The 20,015-nt window shown below is 34.9% G+C and overlaps 1 long non-coding RNA gene across 1 annotated transcript in view; it reads left to right on the top strand.

Annotated features, from left to right (window-relative positions):
• LOC143685945 (uncharacterized) overlaps positions 1-20,015 on the top strand; it is a 160,250-nt gene that overhangs the window by 19,053 nt on the left and 121,182 nt on the right. The window contains exon 2 of the long non-coding RNA XR_013176810.1: positions 10,334-10,382. This is a non-coding gene — a long non-coding RNA (uncharacterized LOC143685945). The remainder of the gene's footprint in view (positions 1-10,333; positions 10,383-20,015) is intronic.

The raw sequence follows: 20,015 nt of genomic DNA, 5'->3' as shown, positions 1-20,015 counted from the left end.
AAATAACTCTGCTGAGGTCACAGAGCTAGAGGATATTACAGCACAGAATTTAATAAAGACGGTATCTCTAAGTGTCTGGGCTATGCTGCTTCACAAATAGAAGCAAATTTTAAGGTTTTTTTTTCCTTAAAAATAAACTCTTTAACTTCCTTAATGCATAAATAGTAAACATAAATATATAAAAATTGCTTAAACATTTCTGTATATTTTATCTGTGATATTTGTTCATCAAAAAGATGTCATTTTATATGTTGAGTAGCTAAACGTGGTGAGTTTTTGATTTGGAAATGATCTTAGATTCCACTTATACAAACTTTCACCCAAACTGCGATCTTCTATGACTTCCTGATATAATCCTCTTTCTGCTGGAAGAGCTCTGAAACCAGCCGCAGCTGGCTCTTTGTGTTTGGTGCCTTCTTCGTATTACAACCATTTTTGGAAATTAGTAAGTGCTTTTTATGAGGTTTACTGGGAAACAAAAGTTTTTAAAATATTTTATAAGAACTTTAACCTATTTGTTCTAGTTCTATGTAAGTATTTTCTTCTACCCTTTAAATGTGGGACTTGGCAGTGTCTAAAGCACAGAAAGCAGGAAAAGCCAGCCTCGGGCAATAAACCATGTTTCAGGTGTCCATTCATTTGCCTTATCCTTTACTCTTTACTCTACTCTCCTCTAATTGTTGAACCCCTGATTTAGTGCCTCAACTCCTGCCTGAGGCTTAGACTAGAAAGGTGACTGGACACTTTACCTACAATCAATAACTAAATTCTACATGGCAGGTCTAATCGTACCCTTCTCACGCAAAGTTTTACTAGAGTGTATTTCTCGAGGTCCAGAAATGTATGTTATGATTTTCAGGAACCACACCATGAAGAGCACTCTTTTCTGAACATGCCTCACTTTCCCTGTGATCTTCATGTTCAGATCAGCTGAGAACACAGTGTTCTCAGTGGGGTGATAGTTGCTTCCCTTTCTCTGGGCTTCCACAGTAGAGCTGACCAGAGAAGGTGTGTTGCTATGCTGTGGCCTCACGTTAAACATGTTATCGATGTTATCTTCCGTGTTTCATTGGTTTATTTTGTCCTCTTACCTGCTCTTAAGTCCCTCATTAACCAGTAAATTATTTTTTTTAAGAACTGGAATGAAGTATCTTATAATTAACTCTTTCAAATCCTTTCTTGAGTTGCACGAGACAATGACTATTGAGATCCTTGATTGTCACTGCCTGTCTTAGATGTCCTGCCCAGCTACATACCATCTGTGAATTTCGTGTGCCTTCTGTGTCCCATGTGTCACTGATTAGGAAGTTCACTGGAGGCAAGTGAAACTCACTCACTGAGGATAATTGTTCAGCCTCCTCTTTGGCAGTGTCATTCTTTCTGCTCATGTACACATTCATTCATTTTTTCATTCAACATGCGTTTCTTGAAAGCCAATTATGTATCAGAGATTAGATTACATTTTAGGACATAAGAAAATAGAAATTAAGTCCCATATCACCAAGGAATTCACAAATGAATGAGATACAAATGTATGCAATTTTATGATCAAGGGATAAAGAGTAACAGTATAAGTCATTCCTACAGAACAAAGATTGCTCATTTTTCTATTTTTTCCTTTTCCATCAATATAGTTCTTGAAACAGAGAAAGCATTAAGTGTATATTTTATAAATGAACAACTATTGTCCTTCATGATGAATAATATTATTGTTTAGGGCATTTTATTTTTCACTATCAACTTAAAAACTTTCGCATTATTTAAGCAAAGACCTGCAGTCATATCTAACAGCTCTAGTGAGGTGTATGCCATCCCTTTGCCAAAAGCTGCTGTTTCAGTATCATACACTGTGTCCAGTAATCTAAATTCAGTTTTTGAACACCATCTGTGTGCTTTGGCTGTTTACACTGAATTCCTTCCTTCCTTTTCCAAAGTTGCAATGTTCGACTGAGAAAAGACATAAAATACCACCTGTGCTGCAATATCTTTAAATTTGTCCCAAACTTCAAATTCATAAAGAATGCATTCCAGGAAGTTGTTTATTCCTCCATCCCCCTCAGAATAATTTCTTCACACTTTTTATCAGCTGAGATTTTAGCTGTAAGTAACAGAACCAACCTGGGATAATTAAGAATAAAGTAATTTTATTAAAAGTGATAGAGGGTACATTACGAAGGGAAAGGAAAGCTTCAGAAATAAGCTTTGCTAACAGGCAGAGCATGAGAGACCAGGTATCAGCCAGAACTACAACCAAAATCATGCCACAGAGCGGTTCAGTGAGGGCACTCTTGCCATCCCTGCTAAACAGCGGACCACAACCTTTGCACCAATTCTATTGGGTGGTTGAGTATTGTGGGCTGTACCAGTGCCACCCCTGGAAAGTCAATGTGTTACTGCTTCTGCCACCTCCCACCAAAGCCATAGTCAGAACAATGGCCAAACCTGAGTCACATGGCTGTGTTCTAGTTGTAAGAGGCTAGGATAAAGGTGGGCTTTTCTACCCATGAAGCTTTACAATGAAAGGACTCTTCAACATGGTATATGCTTATAATAACATATACAAAGAAAAGTAGGTGGTAGAGAAGAAGGGGGTTATAATTCCTACAAAAGTCTAGTTTGTATCATAGATTCGCAAGGCTGACTGGCTAGGTCTCAGTGTAACCAATCCCTATACATAACTGTCTATACATCATTAAAAGTATCTTCCTATGGCGGGCCACGGTGGCTCAGCAGGCAGAGTTCTCGCCTGCCATGTCATAGACCTGAGTTCATTTCCCGGTGCCCACCTGTGCAAAACAAAAGCGACAAAAGTAAGTATCTTCCTAGGGCAAGCAACACATTTCCTTAAACCTAGTCATTCTTATAGATATTCCATATTCTTACAGGAAGCTGTGGAACCTTCATTGTAACCAATAGTGAAGGCAATTTTGGAAAGAAGGGAATAAAATCACTCCTGATTCCAGTATCTCCAAACAACCACAACTGCTAGATAATAGCTCTCCTACCTATATATATATATATATATATATATAGAGAGAGAGAGAGAGAGAGAGAGATTGGTCTGTATATATATATAGTAGTCTGTATATACAATCACAATGTAAAATACATGGGTGTTTAAAGTATGTATTCTCGTACTCTGTACTGTTTTGGACCCTGGTTTTCTAAATTAGCAAGTTATAACTGAGAAAGTATTTCAGTTTATTTCTATTGCTATTAAAGGAATAATTATTTCTTCATTTCTTACTTTCTCTTTGCTCTTCCATCATATTTTGTTTTAGTTGACTCTGATACTGATTTTAATTTGCCTCTACCTCCTTGGGGAAAAAGTCTATATTTTCAACTTTTATAATTTTTATAGTTTTTGGATACTGCCTGTGAATATTTTTTCTATTTGAGAAGTATTACTCAAACTCAGGTAAGGAGACCAGGTGGCATTTCCACATAATTGGTGAGGTCCTTAAGCAAGAAGACAAATATAAGTTATCCCCTGCAGGTCACTGAAACATTTCCCTTCCTAGCCATATCTCCAGGGCACTAAAATAGGCTCTCGCCCAGCAGTTAGCCCTTCTCATGCACTGCTGCAGGAAGTAGCTGGGTTTTTACTTCTCCGCCCTTTCACATTTCTAATAGTCTTGAAATGTGCGTGTCGGGGGTCATAAACTGCTTTTACTTCATTAGGATGATGTTTTTGAATGGAATGACCTAGGGTGGAAAGTACACAGTTGCTAGAATCAGATCTGAGTTTAAATCCCAGTACCTTCACTTCCCAGTTGGGTTGTAGGAAGTAATTACTTAAATTAGCTGAGCCTTCATTTTCTCACATACAAAATCTGGATAATATATATGCAAGGTTTTTGTATGTAACCGGCTGAACTCATAAACACTGATTCATACACAGTAGCAATTATCCAAGCTATGTTAACGTGCTGGACATGTGGAAAACTGTCCATGGATATTTCCAAAATCCTATCGCCTGTTCTATTTTTAGATTGTCATATTCATTGTGGTTTCTCTTAGGTAGATAATTTCTAAAATAGAGAAAACAATAATTATGTTGTCTTTCCCTTGTGCCCTTATTCTTATTTTTGAGGGCATTTGGAATGTTGTGTACTAAACAGTATTAGAATAAACACTCCCATCAAGTTTTAGCTGCACAGTAATCCTTCAAAACATTAGCTTCATACATCTACCTATATGACACTGATAATTTGAGTAGTTCTTGTTTTCTTTTTCTATCCTAGGCATCTTCATAATTTGTGACTTCCTTTTCTCTTATAGAAAATTCTAAGGTTTTCCATCTGATACAATCTGGTCAAACAAATATTTTTCTTCACCTTAGTAGCCTTTCTTTAGAAGAGTTTGTATGCTGTCATATAAAGTATTTAACAGTCACTGCAACTTGACAGCTATCATTTGTATAATGATTTAAGCTCACAGTTATTTTTGTGACCTCTTTTGATAATCAAGATTATGATGTAGAAGGCATGAGGTATTATTTCATTATCATCACCCTCATGTTACCATCAACAGCATCATTAGCCCCATGTTGAAAATGAATGACCTAAATCTCAATGGAACGACTTACACTGATAGCTGTGCAAGAATTTGAGCCTCAAAATTTGTGCCTACCAACACCTGCAGATCATCCTTTTCTGTCAAAGCCAAAAGTGTCCTGAGAGGAACGTGTGACTGAAATAATATAAATCCACTCTTTTTAACTTGTTGCATTTGAACTAATCACTGCGTGTATGTATGTGATTGTGTGTGGTGTATTCATGATCTCTTGTCCTTTACTGGAAATAAGTATTGTTTTTCTATATCATGGTTCTGCATACCACGCTGCTCATCTGCTATCCTCACTCACCTATATTTCTTTTTGGAATTTACTGTTTTAAGATCATTCAGATGAAGCCAACAGCGGTCATTCTTTGCTTTAGCAGACTACTTTAAAATGACTATTTTATACCAAACTCTGAGCCAGCAACTTAAAGATAAATAAACAAGATCCCTCACTCTGAGAACATAAAGTCCTGTGCACTACCCTGATTCTGATTATGTCCTCGTGTAGTACAATATATTGTGTATTAAGTAAGGAGAGGGAAGTCTGTGTGTGGAGGTTGGTTAAGGCTTCATTGTGGATATATCACAGTTAAGAATAGATAAACAAGGACTCCCTAAAGAACAGGTCCATGTGCTTCTTCACATTCTCCTACAGGTCCAAAAACCAAAGGCATTTTATGAAAACCTGATTTTTCAAACACAAAGAACTCTAGATGCTGAGGTTAACTGGCTATGTAGAGGCTAGATAGCCACTGGTTTACGGGCATATGACGATCTAAACTGTATCCTGTACACACTGGGGGGCAATTGGGGTTTTAAGCAAAATGACATGATTGAATTTATCTTTTACAATATTGCTTTCTATTAGCATCCAAAAATCCACATTTTAAGTTTCTATATATATTAAAAACATACTAATTTAGGTGTCCCCTTTTACCCGACAACCTATGTTGGTAGATGATGTACTACACCATGGCACGGCGCATTCCAAACTGTTCATTTTTTGGAATGTTCTGTTTGACCCACCACATTAAATTGGGGACCCTGATTACATTCTGTTTCTTTGCTCTGCTAAATTCAGATGATATAACCCAGTTAACATGATAGATTTTATCACTTTACAGGAAAACTTTGGATTCATTTAATCCCAGCAGGATGTCTCTGCTCCATGTGTTTCTAACAATAGATTTATTCTGGCTTCCATAGGTTTGGTTAATGAGAAATGGTTAACTTATATCATCTTTAAGGTCCATCTGAGTATTTTTATTTAATGTAATAATAAATGCAAAATATGAACTAAAATATTTTCATGGGAAATTATATAGCATTTATTAAGTATTTACTACGTGTAAGTGATATTGAGTGTATTATTTTATTTAAAGGGAAAAGTACAAGCAATAGTTAAGTTCTGTGGAATAACAATCAATGCTTAAAATCAGAAAGTTTACATCTAGTTTGTATATGGAATGGTCCATGAATTCCTCTTCCCCGTTAAAAGCTAGTAATATGATTTTGAAGAATAAAAGATGTTAAGTGTGTATTTTTAAATTTGCATTTGGCAGCTAAAGAGGTTGACTCAAGAGGATGAGGCTAAGGACTGTACCTACCTGTGAGCCACCACAAATGGAATATGGCAGAGCTCCATTCCTCATATTTCACCCTTTCCTTGGCATGGTTCCCCATAGGTCACATGTGTTCCTGGTGGCCACTGATGTGGTCTGCAGCTGTTCATAGTTGTGCACCACCTCGGGCTTCAGTACGGTTTCCCTAATGTGGTGACCGAAGCTGTAGATGGAACATGCGCCATTTGCGGCCACATGCTCTTGGCTTTGTGCTACTCTTTGAAGTTATTGTCATTATTGTCATTGTCAATAATAAGGAATCTGACTCCATTTTCTGGTATTTGCTGTTGGTAGCTTTTAAGTCTAACCCATCATTCTTTCATTTTTTCCTCATTCCTGGCAAAATGCAAACCGCACCAGCCTCTGCCCAGGCCCGCTGCCTCACTCTCAATCCACAACAAAACCCCAAGCCAGTCTCCTTTCATTGCTTTTTTCAAACCATTCTAGACTTGCTTGGGAAACCCATCCTGTTTTCCCCAGAAAGCCTCATTATATCAGTAATAAACCTTTTCATAAGCTCTTGGCATGTAATTTGATATGTGTGTCTTCATCATTTTTGACATTCAAACAAAATTTCGGGTGGGGGTAGCCAGTTAATCTGTAATGGTTCATCTGTTCCGATTCCTCTAATGCTGCTTTTGCTGATTCAGAAAAGCATCTAAATCAGACATGTTACAACTCCTTTTTAGACCTCTATGAGAGAAGCCTTTCCTTCTTAATTTCTGACTGTAATTGTTTTACATGATTTGGTCTTTAATTTTCTCATAATTTACTTCCTCCAAGAGTTATTACACTGTGTGACATCCTAATAGTACACAAACCTGTGTATTTTCACTAAATCAAATGAGCTACTGCTCCCTACAAAATCAGGAGAACCGTTTCCAAAATATGAGTAGGATATTTACCACCACCAGTGTCACCTCCTCTACTGCAAACAAACAACTCAATTACTCAATCTTATACCAGGAATCTCAGTTCTAATGTGTGTCTTTTGTTTTATTATTTTTAATTAACTCTTCACAAAAGATCTATTGGTACTTTTTTTGCAAATAGAACCCATGGCAGCTGGCTTAATATACCCAAATTGCCTAACTGGGCAGTCAAGGCAGGGATTCCTGCTAGCCTTGCATCATACAATTGTTCAAGACTGGTACAAAGCAACAACTGACCTGTCATTTCAAGTGTTCTTCCAAGTTCCTGGAAGAACTTTCCGGCTCAATCAGCAAAGAATGTTTTATAAGAAAAAAGGTCTCAACAGAGGTTTAAATATTAGATGGGACTTTGAAAGGGGGGAGAGAATTTCTTGGGGGATGAATAGCATAAACCAAGAACTGATGTAGACAAATATAGGAATGTTAAATACAATGAAAGAATCTTGTTGGCTTAAACAAAAGTTTCATTTAGGAAATATGAAATTTGTTGTGTTGTGGTGACTCTAGTTATTGAGACATTGCATAATTGCTACACTTTGCCTCACAAATGCCTCAGTCATTAATCTACTCCATTCATTCAGTTAAAATATATTTACTTAATATCTATTATTGTATATGTACTAAAAACAGAAAATGTGCATGTTTAGAAACACAGCATATTTATAACCCCCAAACTTATTTTAAATATCATACTTGGAGGTAGATAGCAGTTATTAATACTGTTAGAAGGAAGCAGATGTATGAATTTATCCATGAACACCTGCTTTCCTATTGATTCAAAATCAAATGCTCATCAGCAGAGCATAAATATGGATGTATAATATAAGCAGTAAGTGTTAACCCTTTTCCTTGGTAGTTAAGTTTGACTCAGTTTCCTATACTCATCCCGTAGTAGCTTCTCCTGTGTTTTTTTTTCTCGTTTTTCAGTTGATTTGTGTGACCTATGTTCAAGACGACCTCTTTTCTCCATCCATTGCACGCTGACATCTTCAGATGTATCTGGGCAATTTTCTGCCCTCATGTCTGAATATAATTTTTTTTTTTTTTTTTTTTTTTACATGGGCAGGCACCAGGGATTGAACCCAGGTCCTCTGGCATGGCAGGCAAGCATTCTTTCCTGCTGAGCCACCGTGGCCCACACTCTGAATATAATTTTTAATTGCAAAAGAGGATTCACTGGATGATATATATATGAGTAATTACCATAGTGCTCATATATGGTAAAAACTCAAGCTATATTTTGACTGCCTCCTATATGCAGAGAGTTAAAGGGGACAGTCCTATGTTATAATTAAGGAGACTGATTCTCAGCTAATTAAATAATCCTTAAAGATGTATGGGTCAAAATGGACATGACAAAATTCAAACCAGGACAGTGTGATTTGAAAATCCATCTTCTCTCTAATTTTTCATATTAATGTTTATTAGACATTAAATGGTAAAACAAAATAAAATATGGTAAAACATTCCTACATAATTTCCATCCCATTTTAACATAAAAAATAGCCTCCTTTGAAATTGATGATATACATTAAGTTTTCCAAATGTATGTTCTCTTTGACTTCACAATTACCCTGGTAAAAACAATAATTAAGTATATTCACACATATTAGGCCACATTAATCTCAAAGATGTTCATAGTTCTTGGGTCTGTCACTCATTTTACCTCTCAAACTCAGAAATTATATGTTCCCCACTAAGCACCTCGACATGCCTGCCCTCTTGTGTGACCGTTTGTGTTAACATGTTTATTTCCTTGGCTTTTTTTGTGGGAGCGTGAGCTTATCAATGAAAGCACACTGGAGTAACTTCAAGTGTCAGCTGGGTCAAGAAGAGTTGTGCATTAGAAGTGAGACTGGAAAGGTGACTGCTAGTAAAATGTAAATCTGCTTCTCCCCTTCTGCCTAAAACTTTTCAGTGACTTCCAATAGTTACTGAATTTGGATAAGATCCTTGCTTGGTCTAAATGTGCCCACTTCTCTAGCCTTGTGCAATGCCGTCTCTGTCTTGCTGTTTGAGCTGCAGCCCTGTTGCCCTTTCAGTTCTTATAATGTGCTAATAACCCCTCCCACCTCACAATACTTGCAAATGCTTTCCCTTTGCACTTAAAAAACTTCCATCACTCTTCACCCCTTTAAGTATCTTGTTAATGCCAACTCATTCTTGACTTTTCAACTAGGTCAATTCCTTTTGAGGAAGTCTTTCCCAAACCTTCAGATTAGGGTTGTCCAATTTAGCTAATACAGCACACGGTGCCCAGTTAAAAATTTGAGCGTCAAACAACAGATATTTTTAGCTTAAGTATGTCCTAAATAATGCCTGGTATGTCCTTTATTTAATCTAGCAATCGTACCTGATATTAAAATGGATTTTTCTCTTAAGTGCTGTCTTCATACCCTTATTCTTTCCCTTTTTGTGAAATTCTCATAATTCATAGTTATATGTTTACATAATCATTGTGTTGTTCTATCTACTGTTTTACAAGCTCCATAAGAGAAAGGAGTATGTCTGTCCTGACTGCTATTGTATCCCAGTGCTAGAACAGTGCAGGAAAATTGGGGATGCTCAATCAAACTTTGAAGAACAAATAAATAAAGAAAGAAAGTAAATATCCATATTTAAAGGTGAAATTTCAGGCTAACAGTGAAATTTCTCCCCCTGGGGTGGGGGAGTATATTTTCATACCTTTAATAGCATAATAATAATCAAAATACAAATCAAATTGAAATTTTACGCAATATTTATTGTTTCTGATATTATACTAATTCTCTTTTATGTTGTTAGATACTTTGCCAATATTTCTTATAATCTTCTATTAAAATTTTAGCTTAACCTCTATTAACAACTTTATGATGTTTGCCTATTATTAGCTCCATTTTACAGATTAGAATTCTAAGCGTTAGAAGAAAAAAATCACTTCTAAATATCACAAAACTATTGTTGCTAGCTGGATTGGAACCCTTGAGTCTTAACTCCAGAGATCATATATTTAAAAACTGTGCATATATCTGGCATAATCAGATATATTATTGCTAGAGGTGCTGCTTACCTCAGTTTGTCAACTTAGGGCACCATAAATTTCATTCTTTAATAAATATGCACGTATTCTCCAACTAAGGCAGGGATAAAGGCGTATGTCTGTATGTGTATGCATAAATGTGCATACTCAGATGTGCACATGTAGTTACATAAATCTAAAACTATTTTTTACTTTAGGATTTTAGAGAAGATATGCAAAGCACTTGAAAGACTGCAGCTCTGATCTGTGAGTATGTATGTTTATGCATATATGCATACATATGTATATGAACACACATGGATTCACAAATGTTTTCAGCAAAAGGATAATTTTGTAAATTTGCTGTGTACTAGTGAGATTATGGGTCTTGATTACAGATAAGGAAAAACCATTTAAATCTAAATGTCTTTTGGGTTTTACATAACCTCCTTTTCTCTAAATTTAAGTCTAGCCTGTGATTTCTTGGAGAACTTGACTTAATAAATTTTGCCTTAAGGTTACCAGTAATTCAGTAATTGTTTTTTCCTGCTATGTACCTTGGTTAGGTAAAAAAATATCCCAAATGATATGTACTATGGCTATAAAAAGGAAGAGTTATCACCCATTGCTTAATAAGGAGGAATTACAAGTGGGTGTTAGGGACTTGCTGTATCCTTTATGCAATGTTTTTTTTTTTTTTGGTCTGTTCAAGCTGTAAAAACAAGCATGTCTTAAAATGAGTGGTTAGTAGTAGTTTTCACTTCCTGAGACTTGAAACTTAGTCAAATTTTATAGTAATAAAGCATCCTGAGATTATGGAACTCACAATTTCCTGGTGGGCTATGCTATATCTTGTAACTGTAATTGATATGGAATGTTATTTTCCTGAGTGTTACATGTGTTTATCTGAAGCCACAATAAATAATAGATTCAGAGTCCATCTGTTGGGAAAATGGCAATTTTCCTATGAGAATTTGGTGCATCCTGGTAGTAAAAGTGTTTTCAATCAGGTTATCTTATCAAGGCTTGGATTCTCACCAAATGAAGATAATTTTAGCTTAGTTTGAGTACATCAACTATGGTTATTTAATTATGAAGGAGAAATTTTTAAAAAATAAAAATAATAAAAAAAATAAAAGCTCACATACCCCTAAGTAGAAGGAACTAAGCTAGTTAAAACTGTATCTCGTATCGGAGACCCTCCTGAAGGATTTCAAAAGAGAATCGATAACAATGCATACGGAATGCTCTAAGCTATGTGAAATTTCTGTATAAAGGTTCTTTGTGATTTTCATCCTATGAAACTGTCTTATGGCTGCTGGTGAATGAATATTGTGTGAGACATTGAAGTAAATATGTCTAATAAATACGAATTCTGCTTTCTCAAGGTTAATGTGGGCAAACGCACAAGAATAAATTATTATAGCCAATTTTAGAGATCCTTGGTTCTCAGAAAGGATAACTGCAGACAGATGCAATTATCATTCCTCTCCATCCTTCCCTTCTCCCATCTCTGAAAGGAACCAGGGAACTTCTTTTGATTTTTGAAATATATCTAAAAAAAGCATAGTATGGATTTCTTTTGAACTTGCTTGAAAATTGATTAAAGATAAAAAGAGAGAAGCTTCCATTTGGGTATAAAATTAATGTAAAAATTTTACCCCAAGAGACAATAGTTTGCTAAGACATGCTGCCTGGTGTCCCTTATTTTGTAGAGGATTGTCTCCATGGCAAGCAGGGACCTGCCCCCACCAGAAGAGAGCCCCTAAAGCTGTCCCCTGTGAATTATGTCCTAGGGTTGTTCATCTCATTACATACCAGGAGAGATTTGGGGTTTAAGTACACACACCAATATCCCCAAATTTATCTGGGGTCGATTATTAGATTTAGTATCACTCAAAAACTACCTTTAACTTAGGAAAACAAAATAGTTAAGAATCTACCTTATACTGCAAAAAGCTAGCACTAAAAAGCAAGCCAGAAGAGACATCAAATGCCTGTGTCTATAAACATTGGCAATTTTAGGTCACTGTAGCTAAATATTTATAGCGTAACTAGCCAAACTACCTTTTTTTCATACAGAAATCTAAGTACAAACATCTCTTCACTGGAGGATTTAATGAGTCAGTTTTCTTTCTGGTAGAGTAATGATCCATGAATGATGCATTTTAGATAAATTCTTAATTTTTAAAGCTAAGAGAGCTAAATTTCTATTCTGGCAGTCTTTTAGAGATTCTTTTGAGAATTCATGTGGCAGGGCTGACATCTCATTTGTTTACAGAGCCTTGCATATATTTAAGTATGGCACTTATTTTCTCCTAATAAGTATGGCATGTAAAATATTAAGTATGACATGTAAAATATTAAGCAAAAAAATGTATGTAGAGGATAAGGGATGAGGTAGGACTCCATCTACATCAATCCTGTATTTTTTTTTCCAGGATAGTAACATTTTTTGGACATCATACTTTATTTAGAGTAGCCTATCTTTGTTTATGTAGTTAGTATTCCAAAAAAAGGGACATCTGAAATTATGCTGCACTGATTTTTTTTATACTGAGGACTTAACATTCCATCCCTCTGTCCCTCCTCCCTCCTTCCCTCTGTCCCTCCTCCCTCCTTCCCTTTGTCCCTCCTGTCCTTCTTCTTATTATATTTGAAGCCCTTAATATGTAGTAGGGCCAATTACTGCCCCAAAGTTGTTCATAGACAGTTGGAAGAGGCAGACTTGTGAAATGCCAACTCAGGGCAGTGGTTACCATGAAAATTTTTTTGAAGAGATTAGAGTGGGAGTTCATAAGTAAGAAGTCTAATTCAAAGTTATGACATCAGAGAAAGCTACAAGAGAAGATAACTTTTAATCAGGATTAGAATGGAAACATAATCTCTTTTAAGAAGATATAATGTGAGTCTAGTAAGGGGAACAGTGCAGACAAATCTATGAAAAGGCAATTTTAATGAGATGCAAGCAGTAGAATGTGGCTGACCCCAAGTGCAAATGGCATCTATGCATGCTTGATATTTATGAATAGTTTTTGTGTATAATTTTTTTGTGTGGGTATAATTCTTATATTTTTTCAACTTGTGGTATTTTAGCATTTTTTTAAAAAGTGTTTTATTGGCAGCAAAGCCAGATTACAAATCTGAAAGAGCTAAAAACACTTATGGTACAGCCATGTCAAATGTCTGTAGATATCTTTCATTGATTTTTTTTTCTAACATGGTATAAGAAAAATTTTCAATATAGGGAAAAGGTAAAACTTTAACTGTGAATATATTCACATACACACTTGTTTATCACAGCTCTCTCCAAATGTCCATCCTCTATCCATCTGTCCATCCATTTTTTGATGCATTTCAAGGTAAATTGCAGGCATGTGTGCACTTGCCTGTAAATATTTCAGCATCCATATCATTAACCATAATTCAGTAGGTATTTAGGGTTCTTTTTTCTTGCCTGAGATAAAATTTCCATGCCGTAGTTCATTTAATGAATATTAATTTGAATTTTGTCAAATGTATACATCAAACCCTTTTTAAGATATAGAATATTTCCTTCATCCAACAGATTTTCCTCATTTCCTTTCCCAGTCAATCCTATCCCTATTATTCCCAGGGAAACCATATTTTTCTCATATCTCTTTCATTTTGCTTCTACAACTTTATATAAATAGAATCATACAATGTCCTTCTAAAGAAGGCTTTCTTCTCTGTAAAATATTTTTGAGATTCATCCATGCTGTTGGGTAGAGTAGTATTTTTTTTCCTCTTTATTGATAAGTAATACTCTAGTATGGAATATTGATGACATGGGGGGCCGTGAGCATTTCTTAGATATAACACAGAAAGCTATAGCCTAACTTTGACTAAAATTGATAGGCACCCTCAAATTATAGACATTTTATCAAAAAATGTCATTAAGAAAATGATTACTGCAATTTATCCAGTTTCCCTTTGCTGTATACCTGGGCTTTTTCAAATTTTGGGTATAATGAATAAAACTGCTGTAAACATTTTTGCCAATATATATCTTTGTTTATTATGGGGAATATTTTAGAAATGGAATTTCTGAGCCAGAAGGTAGGCATATTTTGTTTTTCTAAGAAACTACTAGACATTTTTACATTTGGCTACACAGTTTAATATTCCCAAAAGCAACCTATGAAAGTTCCAGGTGTTGTATTTTGTCATTTCTAATTGGTATTATCATTTATTTTGGATTTTTTAATTTTAAATTTTCTTTTGAATGGGTGTATAATGGTAAGTCATAGTGGTTTGAATTTGCAGTTTTCTGCTGAATAATAATGTCAAACATTTTTCATATGTGAAAGAATATCATCTTTGTTAAATTCTAGTTCAGGTCTTTGACTTTTTTTTTTTTTTGAGTTTGTCTTTTTATTATAAATGTGTAGGCATTGTTTATATAACCTGGATATGTGTCCTTTGTCAAATATGTTTTGTGACTTTTCTTCCAGATTTATGGCTCATTAATCTGTTTTTAAGCATACTACTTTCAGATATGCATCTTCCATTTCAAATTGCATTTGTTCATTGTTTAATTGAACCCAGATATTATCACATTTAGTGATTATTACCCATATTTTGGATAAAAATAACATTTTACATTTTGTTTGTACTTATTTTAAGATTCTAAATATTTGCCGTTTTTAAACATCTGGAAGATGCAAAAACATGAGTTATTTGCTGCACAGGGGAAAGTGCCTTTAAAAAAAATAGGTATATATGATACAAGAAAATGCCATCATCTTTCATGCCATTTCAAGTTTCTTTTGTGCTTTCTAATTTGAAAAAAGATTATTTTAATGCATGTGATAGTATAACAGATCTTACTGTTTTGGAAGTAATTCAGGTTTATTTAATGGCCCTTTAACCTATTTTAATACTTTATCATTTAAAAAATGCTAATAATTGCCTAGTTTCGAGATAGTCTGTAAATTCTCTTTGGCTTTGGGATACATGTTTGTTTGTTTTCTTCCTAAATATAGTCCCTCAGGCATGGACCCTGACTTACTATGTTTCTGGAAAGTGGATTTCTGAGTCCATCTTTCATGCAAAATTGATACACATTGGAAACAAGAAGTTACAGATATGAACACCTGCTTGGTTGTTTTACTTTTTTTAGCTTTTCAAATTTTTAAAATTCTAGTAACATTGTGATCAGTTTTAATGATGTCTTTTGATAAACAGAAAGAAGCTTATAATTCTGATGCAGTCTAATTATTATTTGTACTTGTATTATGGCTATTGCTCTTTGGGGTATCTCCCTATTCTTCCCTCCCCTTCCTTCCACCTCCTTCCCCTTTTCTTCCTCTCCCTCTCCTTCCTGCTTCTTGCAATATTTTGGTCAGATTTTGGTTTTAGGATGAATCTGATCTCATCAAATGTGTTGGAATGTATTCCTATTCCCTCTTCCTCTATTTTCTGGAGAAATTAATTAGTATTTTTTTTCTCCTACATGTTTGACACATTTCATCAGTAAAACAAATTTGTGCTTGGAAATTTTGGGGGATGGTTTTTGAAAATAAATTCAATATACTGAATACATGTAGGGCTATTCTAATATTCATTATCATATTGTAACAATTGTGTTATATTTTTCAAATATTTTATACATTTCATGGAGGTTGTCTATTTGACAACATAAAGTTATTCACAGTCTTTCCTTATTATCTCTTCATTTTCTGAAGAACCTGTGATGATAATACCTCTATTTACTGTTTTTAGCAATTCACTTTCTATCTCAGTCTATTGTCTCTGGGTTTATTAGTTTGTTGGTCTTTCCAGAGAAATAACTTTTGCATTTATTGGCTTCCAATTTTTCTTTCATTGTTTCTTCCTGTTAGTATTGTTATTCTTTCAATACATATTATATATAAGTTGCTATTCTTTTTCTGTCTTCTTAAAGTGGAAACATAGGTCAGTGACTTGAGAAATTTTATCGTTTGTAATATAAGCATTTAAAGCTATAAATTCCCTCTGAACATCCTTTAACTCTAACCTACAAATGTTTTGTGTTGTATTTAAATTATCATTGAGTATGAAAGATTTTAAAATTTCATATTTGATTTTTCTTTGAATCATGGATTATTCAGAAGTGGGATTTATGTCCTAATATTTGTTTTGTTTTTTAGATCTCTTGTGGTTATTGATTTCGCATTTCATTTTGTTGACTGGGGACATGTACTGTATAATTTCAATCCAATAAAATTTATTGAAACTTCTTTTTTGGCCCATCATATAGTCTACCTTGCTCATGATAACATGTGCACTTGGAAGGAATATGTATTTGGCAGTTGTAGGGTAAGATGTCTATGAAGATCAACTAGGTCAAGGTGATTCAAAATGATTAGATCATCTTTATACTGATATTTTTGTTTGATTTTTGTATCTATTGATGAAAAAGGGATATTAAATTTCCTACTACTATTGTATAATATTCTATTTTTCCTCTTAATTTTTTTCAATGTTTGCTTTGAATATTTTAAGCTCTATATTAGCTGTATCCACTTTTATCATCATTTAGCCTTGTGATGATCTTTTCATTTCATTAATTAATTTCCCATTTATCTCTAGTAACACTCTTTGTTAAAGGCCATGTTACCTGATAATAAATAAAACTACTGCAGTCTCCTTCTATATATGGTCTGCATGCTATATCTTTTTCAATTCATTTAATTTCAACTTGACCATGTGTGGTAGTTAGATTCAGTTGTCAACTTGGCCAGGTGAAAGCACCTAGTTCTGTTGCTGTGGACCTGAGCCAATGGTACATGAACCTCATCTGTTGCTGATTACATCTGCAGTCGGCTAGGGGGCATGCCTGCTGCAATTAATGACGTTTGACTTAATTGGCTGGTAATTAAATTAGAGAGTGCAATATAGCATAGCCAAGCGGCTCGGCATTTCTCATCTCAGCATTCGCAGCTCAGCTCAGGCCTTTGGAGAAGCAGAAAGGAATCACCCTGGGGAAAGTTGATGGAACCCAGAGGCCTGGAGAGAAGGCCAGCGGAGATCACCCTATGTCTTCCCACGTAAGAAAGAACCTCAGTGGAAAGTTAGCTGCTTTTCCTCTGAAGAACTAACAAAATAAATCCCATTTTATTAAAAGCCAATCCGTCTCTGGTGTGTTGCATTCTGGCAGCTAGCAAACTAGAACACCATGTGTGTATATTTAAAGTTTATCTCTTGTAGACAACATTTAGTTCAATTTAAAAAAAATCTGTCTAATTTACTGTTTAGAGCATGCAGACTTCATATATTCATTGATATTTTGATTAATATTTATATTTTCTCATTTTAGCTATGTATTCTGGCTCTTCCCTTTTTTGTCTTTTGTATCATTTGAATAATATTTTAGATGAATTATATAGCTTTTTAGCTGTAACTCTGCATTTCTGTGATTTTTCCAGGAATTACAATATACATCCTAACTTCAAAAGATAATTAAAATCAGTATTGAGAAACTTTATACAAAAGGATTCCATGAGTTCCTATTTATAAAATCTTTTAAAGAGTACCCACCTGGCCTGCCTAGATGACTTACTTTTAAACCTGAAATTAAGCATGTAAGAAACTTTCCATTTATACATACCCCCAGCTTACTTATATCTTTCAAATCATTAGTAAAGTTTACTGCCAGGTAGGATGCATGGTTCATTTGTGTCTGCTTTGATGATATGACTCTTTATGTTAACGCATACACCCACAACTGTCAGATATATAGCATAGTTCAGCTTGCTACCTATCTTCAACACACTGATATTTTTAGCGATATTAATATTTTCTCATTTTAGCTATTATGGCCAATATGTAGAGTACTGTCAATATGATTTTATTTTGTACTTTTTAATATGATTAATGAGCTTTAACACCTTCTGCTATGTTCATAGACAATTTTAATAGAGTCTTTGTCTAAATTTCCATTCAAGTCCCTTGCTCAATTTTCTATCACTATCTGCCTTTGTCTTATTGATATTTAGGAATTTTTAATGTATTCATGATATATTCTTCCTTTCTTGCTACTGTGGTTTTGAAAGTCGGGTTCCACAGTAAGCAGATGGAGCTCAACATGCAAGACATTTTGATGGAGTCTCTGTCTCAGTGCTGTGGAAATAAGAGTAGAAAATAGAATGGGGAAGGGGAAGAAGTAAACTGTGGTGCAGTTTTCAAAGACAGTCTCGGCTGGCCTCATGGAGAGCTCTGGAGCTAAATGGCAGTTTAGAATTTCCCAAGCATGCCTGGGATTTCTCAAATTGGGTCGGATTATATACTTGTGAGATCTAGAGCATGGCAATTAATCTCTGCAGCTGAGGCGATTCCTGAAGTGGGAGGCAGCTAATGGGTCCCCAGCATTTGGGATAGTAAATCCTTCATTGAAGGAGGAATCTGCAGGGCATATCACAGTGCCTTAAGCGTGTGTGTTTGTATATGCATTATATATAAAGAGAGAGAGGGCGATCAATATAGATAGCATATTCTTTGAAGCAAGACATACCTCATGTTTTTACTGCATTTACTCTCTTTAGTAACGTAAGTTCTTGTTATATATTAGCTCCTGTTATTTTTATTAAATGCTAGATACTATATTTACGACATATATCTTTTTAGAATTAGAAAGATGAGTAAACAAACATTTCTACCCTCAAGTAACTACATGGAATTATTTGGCATTTGATCTGATTTCAGGTGAAATATTCTCACCCATGTCAGGACCTAGGTATTCTTGCCTGGTTGAAATAAATTCAGAGCACATTTTTCATAATTGCAGCATCAATGACAGTTTCCAACCCTCTTGAAAATAGAAAGCTAAACTCTTTACACTGAGAAAAAAATAGAGTGATGATGTGGCAGGTAAGGGAGTAGCAGAGGCCCAGAGAAAGCTTTATATTGCTTTTTACTGAATTTGGATAAATATTCAATAAGAATTAAATTCTTTTCCTCTAAGCACACTGTGGGGAATTATGAAAGACAAGCCAAAGCTATGCTGAACTTGGCAGTTTATTTATTGTTTTCTACATTTCTATTTAGAGAAAGGCAAAACTAGTAACACACTTGCTACTGTTTCAGATCTATTTTGTCCTATTTATGCTGTGTGCTGAACCCACTGCCCGTAACCTGTTCAATTTTTTATTGTCCTCCATATTTAATAGAAGATTGAAAGTAAATTAAATTGTTAATTTTCAATGAATAAAGAAGGAAAATACTGTGAGATTGATACAAGTGGCATGCTATTTTAAAAGCAACAATTCCCGATAGATCAATACTTCTTAATTGAGAGTGGCTCTACCTTCCCAGTGAAGTTTGGCCATATCTGGAGATACTTTTTTCTGTCTCAACTGGAAGATACTCTTAGCATCTATTGCACAGAGGTCTGGGGTGCTGTTAAACTTCTCCAATGTACAGGATAGTCTGAACCCCCAACAGAGAACTGTGTAGTCCCAATGGTCAATAGAGGCAAAGAGGAAAGACTGTGATGGTGAAGGCAAGGAAAGTTCCGTTGCAGTCAAGGAAGAGTATTACCTGTTTTTCTAAGTCATTTTGAAGATGAAGAGTTTTTTTTTTCATTCTTTTTAACTTTTATTAACTATTTGTTTTTAAGAGGACTATTTACCATGAATTAATTGGAAATCTAATAATAGAGTAATTAGAGTGTGCCGATTTGAAAGGATGCATGTCCCCCAGAAAAGCCATATTTTAATCCTAATCCCATTTTGTAAAGGCAGCCATTTCTTCTGATCTCCTTTTCAGTATTGTATGCTTGAAACTATAATCAGATCATCTCCCTGGAGATGTGATTTAATCCAGAGTGGTTGCTAAACTGGATTAGGTGGAGGCATGTCTCCACCCATTTGGGTGGGTCTTGATTAGTTTACTGGAATC

Source organism: Tamandua tetradactyla, chromosome 6 (assembly GCF_023851605.1).
Source record: "Tamandua tetradactyla isolate mTamTet1 chromosome 6, mTamTet1.pri, whole genome shotgun sequence".
In the NCBI taxonomy this organism is placed as follows: domain Eukaryota; kingdom Metazoa; phylum Chordata; class Mammalia; order Pilosa; family Myrmecophagidae; genus Tamandua; species Tamandua tetradactyla.
Note: the sequence above shows the minus strand (reverse complement) of the source record. Positions and strands in the feature narration are given on the sequence as shown.